At 48.1% G+C, this 12,258-nt stretch overlaps 1 pseudogene; it reads left to right on the plus strand.

Moving 5' to 3' along the window:
- Positions 1-12,258, plus strand: part of LOC133208360 (store-operated calcium entry regulator STIMATE-like) — a 29,767-nt pseudogene that overhangs the window by 8,551 nt on the left and 8,958 nt on the right.

Consider the following 12,258-nt stretch of genomic DNA (forward strand, 5'->3'; position numbering starts at 1 on the left):
GCCCACCTCCCTTTACTTATTGGAGGGCTGCACATTGATACGTTTCTTAAAAGAGAGACAAGTCTGGGGCTCTGTATAGCCTCTGGAATGATTCATTGTTGTTGTCTTAAGCATACACTGTTAAAACTGTTCATACTTGTGAAAGTGTCTTTGGGTTTCAATGTGTTTTAAGTGTTTTAAGTTCCCCTGTGCTGCCTGACTTAGCATCATGAACAGGCAGCTGAAAACCCTGCAGCCCTGGCTCTGGGCTTTGAGGCTCCCATGCTGCGTGTCCTGCCCAGTGTAAACCATCAGAGCCTTGTGTTTGTGTCAGAAGAGCCTGATTTCAGCAGCTGGTAAGAAGCTGTTCAGAGACTTTGGGTGTAGGAAAAGTTAATGCTGTGATTTCAGAAGCAGATTGTTATTTTCAGTGGCTATATTGAGAGGTAGGATCAAGTCCTGGATAAAGAAATGTTTGTTCCTGTAGCTCTGTGCTTGGTATTGCTGTAGGAATCTGGCCTCATCCGACAGCAAATACTCCAGTAATGGAAAACTGGCCAGAAAACATCAGGCTGATACTTTTTTCCTCTGGAGTTGATTAAAATACCAAGTCCTGGATTAGAGCTTGGGCCCTGCAATCTGCAGAAGGTCACTGCAGGTCTCCTGCTGCTGGTGCTCTGTCCACTGAGGCGTAATCATCCAAAGCTGCAGAACAAGCCCATTGAGCCCATATCTCCTGGTAGGGATGGGTTCAGCTCCTGGATCTGCAATGGGACCCTGAACTAGAGGCTTTTGGGTACCCCAGGGTGCCAGGAAGCTGAGCCAGGACCCATCACCTCTCCCAGGAGCTTCTGCCTCTCCATCTGCATCTGCTCATAGGAGCCTCTTGCAGCTGCTCACTCAAATGGACTTTATTCCCCTCCTGCTGCACAGCTGGCAGAGCAGCTGTGGTGTCCAAGAAGCTTCCATTTCCTTGTATGAAATTCCAGGAATGTTTGGTTCTGCTTCCCTGAAACTTGGGATTTCGTCCTGGTAAGGACAAATGATGCTGCAAATGGAAAGCATCCTTTCTGGGGGTAACTCTTAAGCAAGGCTAGCCCAGGAAGCGTTTAATGCTGTATGCATGAATGAGTGATGCCAGAGACTTGGTGGACTTTTTTGCTAGACAGGCTTTGAGCTAAAAAACTGCTGGTAAGGCTGTAGGAAAATCCAGCAAAAGAGCGAGGAAGTTAGCTTGGACTGTTAAGTGGGGATTTCTTTTAAATCTTGGTGTGTTTTTTATGGATCCCCATACTGGAAAAAGAATATTTTTGAATAAGAACACAACTGAAACCTGAATTTTCCTCTCCTTCCTTCATTTCCTTAGCTACCTTATTAATTTAGTCCTTGATGCCACCCTGGGGATGCTGCTGATCTGGCTTGGTGTGAAGGCTGTCTCCTGGATCATGTAGCATAAGGAGTACACATACCTGGTCTTCAGAGAACATGGTAGGTGTCATAGCCATAACTGCTCCCAGCTATGAATGGGGAGAAGAAAATGGGAGGAATTACAGTTTGGGGATAAAACAAGTGTTATCTCTTCTCCCGGGAGCTCAAGGAGTGTAGCAGTGATCAGTGTACTGTTAAATGCTGGCACATCACTAGGGCGCAGGTACCTCTGCTGCTACCTTGCCAATCATACCTGAGCATAGCAGGTTGGTGGTGAAATCCTTGAGTGGATAATAAAGCCCAGGGCATGCCTATGACAAATTAAGGTATTTGGGGGTGGTGTTGGTGACTCCTGTGGGGTTCTTTCAGGGTTTTTTTCCTAGCCTCTTAGCTCAAAGCAGGGAGGAGTTCTTGCATTTGCCTTGAGCTGTTGTAGGTGGCCCCAGACCCGAGTTCTCAAATGACTTGTGGGGCTGCGGGAGTGAGGGTTGCCAGATAACAACTACTACTACTAATTATTATTGTTACTGTTATTATTAATATTATTATTAATAATAATATATGCATGCCAGGGTCTTGCTTCTCTCCCAATTCCTTCCTTGGTCCAAGTTCCAGCAAAGCCTTTCTCAGGCAGCCCCACTAGAGGGTAGCGCTGCTCTTCAGAGCGAGCAGAAGGAGCGATGGAGTGATGCTCTGAGGCGGCAGGGAAGGGGAGATGAACCCTTTGTCTGCTTGATCGTGGAATGGTTGGATCGGACCGTAAAGATCATCTAGTTCCAGCCCAGTTTTTGTGTTATAGGTTTTATTTTTTTTCTTATATTTCGTTATATCTAATATAATGACAACTTCAGCCTTACTCTAGAAAATACACCCTATTCATGCCAGTCACATTCCTACCTTTAAGATGTTAATCATTAAGTCTGTTCCGAAGGTAGTCTTATTTCTTTGTATTGTTAGTAGCTGGTCTGATAACTGAGCTGGTGGAACCTGGCCCAAAGGAGGATTACCTTATAGACCCTATTAGCTTGTGAGCTCTTATTGAGGGTCACATTCAGCATGTGTAAATGGGTCATGGCACAGAATGGAGGGGGTGGTTGGGTTTGTGAAACAGCAGAAGCAGCTACTGGGTAGGTGACAACAGATGGGTTGAAATGATGGGACATGAAAGGAAGGAAGAGGGCTTAAGGGCAGCAGTGGTCTCCAAAGCATGTTCAGCATCCTGATAGCATCTATCTGGTGGGGACTACTTCAAGTGTACTGACTGCTTGCTTTAACCTTGCAGAGCAGTAAGAGCTTGTGTTGAGCTGTCACTGGCCCCTTGCAAGGGCTGGCTTAGACTACAGAAACAGTTCGCTCCTCTGAGGAATTCTTGCTTTCATTAATAGTAATGAAAGTTACTGCTGTTGCTTGAATTCAGCTCCTGAATTGGGGATTCAGTATCCCATCCACTGAGCACTGCTCTTGGCGCAGGTCTCTGGCCAGAGTGACCAAATGGAAAAGTTAGGTAGGAGTCAAGTGGCATGCCTGGTGCTATCCTGCTGTAGGCCTAGGGAAGGGAAACACTGCTGTCCTCAGCTCGGGTGTTAAGTAGCTTCCAAAACAGTTTGGAAGATGCCAGTAAACTCCATGCAGTTTGATACAGGCTCCAGCAATAAGATTCATTTTCAGGTCTAATTGCTGTACCAGACTTCGTGTTGCTTCCTAATTCTCCTAAGGCCCAGAAACATCTCTTGCAATCCTGCAGAGGAGGGAAGGTAGAAGGGAAGCACCAAATCCATGTTGCAGACAGCGCTGAGTGCCATTGCTCCAGCTATCAGAAAAGACTAGTTGTGTCTTTGGCCAGTATAACCAGTACCCATCTAGGGTGTGTATTGGGCAGAGAGGGGAAATCTGTTGCAGCTGCTTCCTTTCTGACCCTCCAGCTCTTGGCTGCATCCCAAACCACTGCAGTTATTCTTTGGTTTGGGCTCCAGTGGTTCCTTCTGCTCTGCTGCTGGTAGACCCATCTCCACCGCCTCAGGTGGTCCTTCCTTGTGCGACCGCAGCAGCTTCATTAACAGAGAAGCAAAGAAAAGGGAAAGCACCTAAATCTGTGCTGCTGTTTTAAGTGTCCAGCCATCCAGAACTGTTTTGAAACATCAATTACTTCCATATGTCCAAAATCCAGGAGACAGCCATTCTGAGATCAGCCTCTCTCAGCCAAAGACTCCTGCAGCCAGGAATGGCCTGGTTCTTAGCTGGTGGAGAGTCAAAGGCTCCTACAGGCTTGTGTTCCTCCATCTCTGCCCAACAGCTTTTGATTACTCTTTGGACTGCCTCTAAGCACAGGAAACAGCATTTTAAGTGGCTGCTGTCTCTTCTGAAGATGCTTGGCTCCAAAGATCAAAGATTGGAGAGCTTTATTCTTCAGCTGGGTTCAAGTAGAGAATGATGGTTGCCTTACACATACTTAAAGCTAACAAACTCCGCAGATGCTCTGCGCACCGTTGCTGTAGCAGGGTAGCAGCAGACCATGTCTATAGGTGCCCTCCCTATAGGGGACTTCTGCATGGAAGAGAATTTAAGTTGCAAAGGACTTGGGAGGTGAATAGTCAGGGTATTGGAGGTGCTGCTGGGCTTATATGGACTGAGCAGGGGAGATGCTGGCTGGAGTCAGAGCATGCAGGTGAAGCCTGGGTCAGCTTTGTGCCCTGCCCTCTTCTTCCTCCCCTATCCCAAGGCAGCAACCAGACTCCCAGGGGGAAATCTATGGATGGCCACAGTGTCTTGGCATTTTAGTTGTGTCTAATAACTCTAAAGCATTACTTAAAAGAAATACTTCAGTATTTCTAAGGTAAGCAGATGCTATGAATCTGCATTAAGAGATGGTTTCTGCAGTGTGCAAGTAAAATGCTCTAGGGGAGCATTAAGAAGCAAGGGGGAGAAAAAGGGGGTGTTCTTGCCTGAAAACATCTCTCTGGATGTTGACTTGTGTGTGACTCTGATTGTGGTCACTGATTAGACAAAGCTTGATGCTCTGTGCTCATCCACTGGCTGGAAAAGGAAAGGCATGTTGCTTGGAGGCCTTTAAAGTCTGTTTAGTGCCCTGTTGAACTCTTCTGGTCAAGCTTAGTTATAGGAGACTATGCTCCGTGCCAGCTGCTGAGTTGAACTGAGGATCCGTGTAGGCTGCTTTTGGCCCTGTTGTGATGTTATGGACATGTTGTCCAACAACTCTTCCCACATCCTGGAGCAGCCAAGGGAGCTGGCTGCTGGTGCTTGAGGAAATACTGCTGGAAACAGCCCTAGCCTGAGGGGGTGTCCTGTCCTTAGTGTGCTTGGCCTTTCTGCCCCAGGACCCGGGGGGAAAGAGGACTGAGGATCCATCCTCACGTGGTCAAGTGTGTGCTCAGGTCCCTTGCTCCAAGCAGGGGTGCAAAGCTTTGAACCTGCTGGATCGAGATGACAGCAGCAGTGTTTATCCCATTACAGCAGCAGTGTCTCCAAGGACCAAAGGGACCAGAGCAGTGACACAGCAAACTGGGGACTGATTCCAGCTGTGCAATCACTTTAGTTCAGATGTAGAACACGCCAGAGAGGGTCTGGGGTGGCTGCTGGACCCACCTGAGTGCTCTGGTGCATCACATCCCAACCTCTGGAAACCTATTCTTGGCCTCTAAGTGAGCACTTCTGTCCAATTCAGATGCTTTTTCTTACCCTCCTCTGTACTTGGTGCTGATAGTTACATCCCTTGGGTTTGGAGGTAGCATTTTGGTGTATCTTAAGAGGTGTTCATTGACTCTATCCCCAGCACAACTTTCAGTGCTCTCAAATGCTTGTTTTTCTCACACCCACCCAAACCCTCCTCTTTGGCTGTGGTTGAGTTTTTTTCCTACCTGCTCAGTGCACACACAGTCCCCAAATGACTGTAAATAAAGCTGTTTGGCAGCAGCATGTGAGCTATGCTGACAGCTTGGTACATTAGACAGGGTGGATTAAATCTAATCCTGTTGTGTGGTAACAACTCAAATGCCTCAAGCAGAGCTGCTTTTGCTGGATGCGCAGCTGGGCTCCAACACAAGGAATATCCAAGACATGCGTTTGGATGAGGTTCTGGACACTGAGGGTCCTGAGTATGGATCAGGGAGGTTTTCCTGATGGTGGGGGGCACCAACAGTGCTGCTTGAAGAGCAAAGGGTAAATGCAGTGTGTGCATCCTTTGGGGTGAAGGAGGATGTTTCTATCAGGGTGGCTATAAGTGGGTTTATTAAGCTAAAAGGAGAGGCTGGTGATGAAGTCAGTTCATAGAGTTGACATGTGCTGAGTTACCTTCCTGTTGGGCTGGGGACAAGAAACTGCAAGTGTTCAAAGGGAGCATGATGCATGTGATCTCCTAAGAGGTGTGATGTGGAGGCCGCAAAGTTCCTCTGGACCAGTTCTCCACTCTTCTGTGAGGAAAGGGAAGCTCTGGACACAGAAAAGGAGAGCTGTTTGGGGGTTTTGTTTGGTGTGTTTTAGCCTCTAGGTAGCAGATAGGGTTTTGCTGGCTGGCAGTGTTACATGGCACTGACAGTCTTGTCAGTGCTCACCTAGATTTAAGTAATGGAAGCACTTCATGCAGGATGAATCCTCTCCCATGCATGGAGCAGGGCACTTCTGGACATCACTGTGTCTGTTAAAGACATTAAGTTGCATCTGAGGATGCTTCTGACCATCTTGCTGTAGGAAGTCAGCACCTAAATTTAGGTGTGTGGCTGGCTGATGCCAGCTCTCTGGTCTTGCTTCCTAACTGTGGAAGGAGATGCGGCCAGTCTGTCTCATGGGCTTGTCCAGGGACCGCACCAAAGGCTCCCTCTTCTACAGTGGGATGCCAATAGGTGATGATTTGTATGTTACTGGCATTAGTCAGAGTTAGATGAATTAGTGGTGAGTGAGACTTGGATGATGGCCATCCTGATGTGGATCAGTGGTCCTTCAAACCTGCCAAGGTAAGGAGCAGCCACCTGACATCCTTGGTTAAGAGGAAACAAGCCACTGATTTATATCAATTTAATATATATATGTATGTGTATTTACATATGTATATATATTTGGGTGGCATGGTTTAGTGTGAGGTGTCCCTGCCCATGGCAGGGTGGTTGGAACTTGATGATCTTAAGGTCCTTTCCAACCCTGACTATTCTATGATTCTCTCTCTGTATATACACACATACACACTTGCAGTCCCATGGGATATGCTGCTGTTTCATTTTCATCTTTGTCCTGAGTTATAGGGATGCTGGAGAGGGACTCTTCATTAGGGACTGTAGTGATAGGACAAGGGGTAATGGGTTAAAACTGAAACAGGGGAAGTTTAGATTGGATATAAGGAGGAAATTCTTTCCTGTTAAGGTGGTGAGGCACTGGAATGGGTTGCCCAGGGAGGTTGTGAATGCTCCATCCCTGGCAGTGTTCAAGGCCAGGTTGGACGAGGCCTTGGGTAATATGGTTTAGAGCGAGGCGTCCCTGCCCATGGCAGGGGGGTTGGAACTGGATGATCTTAAGGTCCTTTCCAACCTTAACTATTCTGTGATTCTATTCTGTGATTCTATATTGGTACAAAGCAGCCTCCTGTCCTTGGGAGACCAAGATGCAATCAAAAGTAACTGTAAAGGCACCCACTGATTGTCCTGCCAAGGGATGGAGATGGAGTCCCATCTAATCCTGTGCTCCAGGGTGGATTCCTGTGCAGAAACACCTCATCTCATAGTCTGAAAACGAAGCTCAGAACGGAAAAGGAGGAGGAAGGGGTTGTAAAACCAGCAGGTTTGTGCTGGTTAAGGTGACAGAGCAGATGGCCAAATCTGGCCTCTCCAGAGGTTTGTAGCTCTCTTTCCACAGCTTTCTGCTGTCTACCCTGGGCATGTAAGAAGTGCTGATGCTCCTGCATCTGTGGAGGAAATTGACAGCATCTTTTTTAGGTGATGCAGAAAAGACCAGAGTGAAAAATGTTCATATTTGAAGCTCCATGTTGTGATGGAGGCACCTTTGACAAGGTGGATGTGGTGGGTAGGAAGAGGTGCAGGTCTGTCCTGCCTCGTAGTTCAGGTTTGCTGTACCACTTGCATGTACCCTGTAGAGTTAGTCAGTCTCAGCCCTCACCGGGACACAGAACTGGGGTTCTTTAGATGGGGTATTGCAGTTGCACAATAAAAACTGTTCTCTAACAAAGGGAGAAAAGGTTTTCCATTTCCAAACGTTGTTCAAGAAAACTCACACTATTTGATGGCTTGCTTCTTAAATGAAAGTGAAGGGAAAAGTTCTGGGGCGAGGAGCTGTTAACCCTGGAGACATGGGCAAGTTCTAGGGTGGTTTAAGAAGCAGCTTGTCTTTTCTAGTGCCTGTATCAGCCTGGTTAGCCAAAACCTGGCTGGGGCTGTCTAGTGCACAGTGTGCAGAACCAACAACTCTATTCTCCTGTTTGTGGTGATGGCAGGGGGCTGGAACTGCATGATCTTATGGTGCTTTCCCCCACAAACCATTCTATGAATGGCAGTGACCTCCTACCACCAAAGCAGTGTGAGGGGGTGCAGGTGTTTGGGAGAGATCTCAAACCTGCTGCTGCTTTCTGGGCACAAGGAGATGACAGAGGGAAGTGACTCTCAAGTGCCAGCGTGACTGCAGTGCAGAAGAGCCGACTTGCAGAGGGTGCTGTGGCTGTTTGCCTGTATCCCCATGGGGGGCAGAGCACAGGTGACAACACAGAGCGAAAGGGGAAGAGTTCAAACGCAGGAAGGACACGATGGATGTGTTTGTTTTCTCCTGGGTTGTTTGTACTTGGGTCTCTGATGGGTGATGTAGGAGCAATGGTCAGTCTTGGGATGCAGGGCAGAAAGCAGCACTGTACCTAACCTGTGGCAAAGACAGCGAGGTACCGAGTCTATCGGAAGAGGCTGTCCATGCTTGAGGAGGATCAAACCTCTTTGATACGGCCTTTAGCTGCCTGGAACACGCTCCTGTCTCCTCCTCAGACCACCCAAGGAGCTGTTGCCTGCCAAGGAGCAGATGTGTGCTCCTGAAATCCTCTATGGGATCTGCTGTTTGTGCTCACACGTAACCATCCTGCCTCCCTTCTCCTTCCCTCCCTCTGTGCCTGCTGGTCCGGAGCTCTCTGCTTGCTGCCCTCAAGCTCAGCAGCCTCTCTGCACCATTGGCCCTCCCAGTTCTTCCATCCTTTGCTTCCCTCTCGATCATGGCTTGAGCAATTAAAACACTGGGATGCAGGGTTATCCTTGGCACAGAGGCACTAGCTGGATGCCTCTGCTTCTTAGCTGTAGCTTTGCAATGAGGCAGATGTTTTGGTACGTTGCTAACAAATGGTGGAGTAAGGAAAAATATACATATGCCCTTGCTGGGAAGCAGATTCCCCTAGAGCTGGGCTTGGTTGGATGCCAGCTCTTAGTAAGCCCTGGTATGACCTGCTGGTCTCTATGGCCAGAGCTTATGCAAACCTCTGGTGTTGTCTTCCCCTGCCATGTCTCAACAGTACTGTGCCGAGAAGAGTGGGGCAGAGCTCCCAGCCCCTGCCATCCCACAGCACTGGCATCTCATGGTGGGTTGGGTTCCCTTGCACTGATGTAACCCCAATTACAGCCGAATTCCTGCCAAATTCCAGCCCAATCAGGGGTTATCTTCATATTCAAGAGTAAATGCTGCAGCTTTCCTAAGCCAGACACTGTAGCTCAGATTTGCAGACCTGAGATATTCTGATGAGCCTGAGAAGATGATAACCAGCTGGCAGGGTCCTCACAGAGGGCTGAAGCAAGCGCGTGTAATAGATCCGTTGTTAGCAATACAAGTATGCTTTTACTTATTACTTGGTGAGTATCCCATTGGAAACATTCATATTTAATTAGCATTGATTCTTTCTGAGTGAACTGATCTAAAACCCCAGGTGATGGAGCCCCTGTCTCTCACCCAGACAGTGAGTATCACATAACCAGCCATTCACTTCGTCAGCAAGAACATTAATTGTGTTTAGGATGGAAAAGTTACCCTTCTTGTATTGGAAATGGTGACCAAAAGCCTTCAGACTACTGCTGGTAACTGGGTGGGTAAGGGGTGCCAGGGGGCAGATTGCAAGTGATGTCTTTTTAGAGAGGAGGGTGCAGGATACTGACTGGTCCTTGTCTAGAGGAGGGTCAGTCCAGGAGTATCTTGTCTTTGGGGATTGTTTTGGGATTAGTTTTAATTTGGAAGGGATTGAGCCTGCTGTTCTGGTCGAAACACTCTGGGAATTTGTGAGCTACTTCTACAAGGCCGGTAGGGGTAGGGGGAAGAGTTGGAGGGGTCCATCTCTATGGGCTTTTCCTGGTTTGCAGAGGTGAGAAGAAATGAAGTCTCTGATACCTTGACAGAGGGGTGCCAGAGAAGGGGCAAACCAAATGACTGATGCCCCAAAGCAACATGTGCTTGTAAGGAACTGTTTGAGTGGGATGCTTTCTGGGTTTTCAAGCTTTCCCTGTATAAAGGATTTCAGTGGTCTGTGCTTTGAGGAGATGGGATACTTACTCATTGCACAAGCAGAGCTTCTTCCCTTCAAATCCCTGTATCCATCTAGCTCAAAGTAGCTCAACACCATGGGGAGGATACTGGCAATGTCCATCAGCTGCTGAAGGAGAGAGGAAACGTGCATCTCCAAGGCTGTATCCTTCCCTCCAAGTGGATGAGAGCATGTTGGTTACCCAAACCAAGATTCACAGAAGTTGATCCACTCTCCTTATTGCTCCTAGGAATGACTTCTCTATTAAGCACTTGTGATATTACTGAGCCCTTGAGAGCCCAGGAGCATCTGCAAGTGCTGGAATTGCTGGATAAGCACAGGGAACTTCAGCTCTTTAGACAGAGCCAGAGCTGTATCTCTCCCTTTTACAGAAGCTGCCTGCCTTGTAAGACACTTGTAGGACTTCGGCTCCAACAAAGCCATTGACCTAGGAAAGATGGGTGATGCAGGAGGAGATGCAAGGCAAGAAAGTTGTTAATGGTGGATTTCTCTTGGTGGATTTCAGAGGTAGGTTGGTGTGATAGAGAGCAGGGCAGGAGGCAGATAAATACAGGTAGTGTTAGCACCTGCTGGGTACATAGGGCTTTTTGAACCATGTCTAAAATCTTGTCATTTGCATGTCCTTCAGATTGATCAGAGGTTTGCTTAATTCCTATCTTCATTTCAGAATCAGCCCTAAAAGGAATTGGAAGACTTGAGCTCAGAGCTTGGTATGTTTTGATCTTTAATGGAATAATGACTTACAGACCCGGCAGGGACACTAAACCTCTCTACCCCAGCCATGTGCTCTGACAGCTATAGATGGGAAATCTCTCCACTGGTGTCAAGTTTGGTGCTGAGTACTTGTCTTGCTGCAAAACCTGCCATTTGGAAACACTTCCCTGTCTCTAATCAGCCCGGGCATAGAATCATAGAATAGTTAGGGTTGGAAAGACCTTAAGATCATCAAGTTCCAACCCCCCTGCCATGGGCAGGGACACCTCACAATAAACCGTATTACCCAAGGCCTCGTCCAACCTGGCCTTGAACACTGCCAGGGATGGAGCATTCACAACCTCCCTGGGCAACCCATTCCAGTGCCTCATCGCCCTAACAGGAAAGAATTTCCTCCTTAGATCCAATCTAAACTTCTTCTGTTTCAGTTTTAACCCATTACCCCTTGTCCTACCACTACAGTCCCTAATGAAGAGTCCATCCCCAGCATCCCTATATGACCCCTTCAGATACTGGAAGGCTGCTATGAGGTCTCCACGCAGCTTTCTCTTCTCCAGGTTGAACAGCCCCAACTTTCTCAGTCTATCTTCATACAGGAGGTGCTCCAGCCAATGATCATCCTCGTGGCCCTCCTCTGGACTTGTTCCAACAGATCCATGTCCTTTTTATGTTGAGGACACCAGAACTGTACACAATACTCCAAGTGAGGTCTCACGAGAGCAGAATAAAGGGGCAGGATCACCTCCTCCGACCTGCTGGTCACACTCCTTTTGATGCAGCCCAGGATACGGTTGGTTTCTGGGCTGCAAGCACACACTGAAGCTGGCTCATGTTCATTTTCTCATCCACCAGCACCCCCAAGTCCTTCTCCTTGGGCTGCTCTGAATCTCTTCTCTGCCCAGCCTGTAGCTGTGCCTGGGATTGCTCCGACCCAGGTGTAGGACCTTGCACTTGGCATGGTTAAACTTCATGAGGTTGGCATCAGCCCACCTCACAAGCGTGTCAAGGTCCCTCTGGATGGCATTCCTTCCCTCCAGCGGATCAACCGAACCACACAGCTTGGTGTCATCGGCAAACTTGCTGAGGGTGCACTCAATCCCACTGTCCATGGCAGCAACAAAGATGTTAAACAAGACCGGTCCCAACACCGATCCCTGAGGGACACCACTCGTTAAGGTGTGCAGCAAGCACAAGGCAACTCTTCAGCAAGGGCATCTCCTCCTGCCTTCTGTGTCAGATTTGACATGCTGTTTCTGCAGGTGACCCCCCACAAGCTGCTGCCTGGGTTGGCCAGGGTGTCCTCTACTTGCTGAAAATGGTTTTTGAGAAGACTGTGATTAGCCTTGTCCTGCTTATCCCTGGTTGGACAAAGGTAAGCCTCAGCTCCTGTGGCTTGTTTCTTGTCAGCTTTGCCTCATTAGTCGTCTCCATTGTCAGTCTTCACCACTTATGGCTTGTTGACATCCCTCTGTAATCATTAGCTCTTACTTAGGTTTGGGGAGACCTGACTTCCCTAACACTTTGGCTTTTGGCACATTTTCTTGCTGCTCAACAGCTAGAGGAATAACATGGACTTTTATTTCATTTTCCATCCTTGGAAGGATAAAATGGGCTGG

Source organism: Neopsephotus bourkii, unplaced genomic scaffold, assembly GCF_033783945.1.
Source record: "Neopsephotus bourkii isolate Nb327-2 ecotype Australia unplaced genomic scaffold, CSIRO-AGI_Nbou_v1 NB_266, whole genome shotgun sequence".
In the NCBI taxonomy this organism is placed as follows: domain Eukaryota; kingdom Metazoa; phylum Chordata; class Aves; order Psittaciformes; family Psittacidae; genus Neopsephotus; species Neopsephotus bourkii.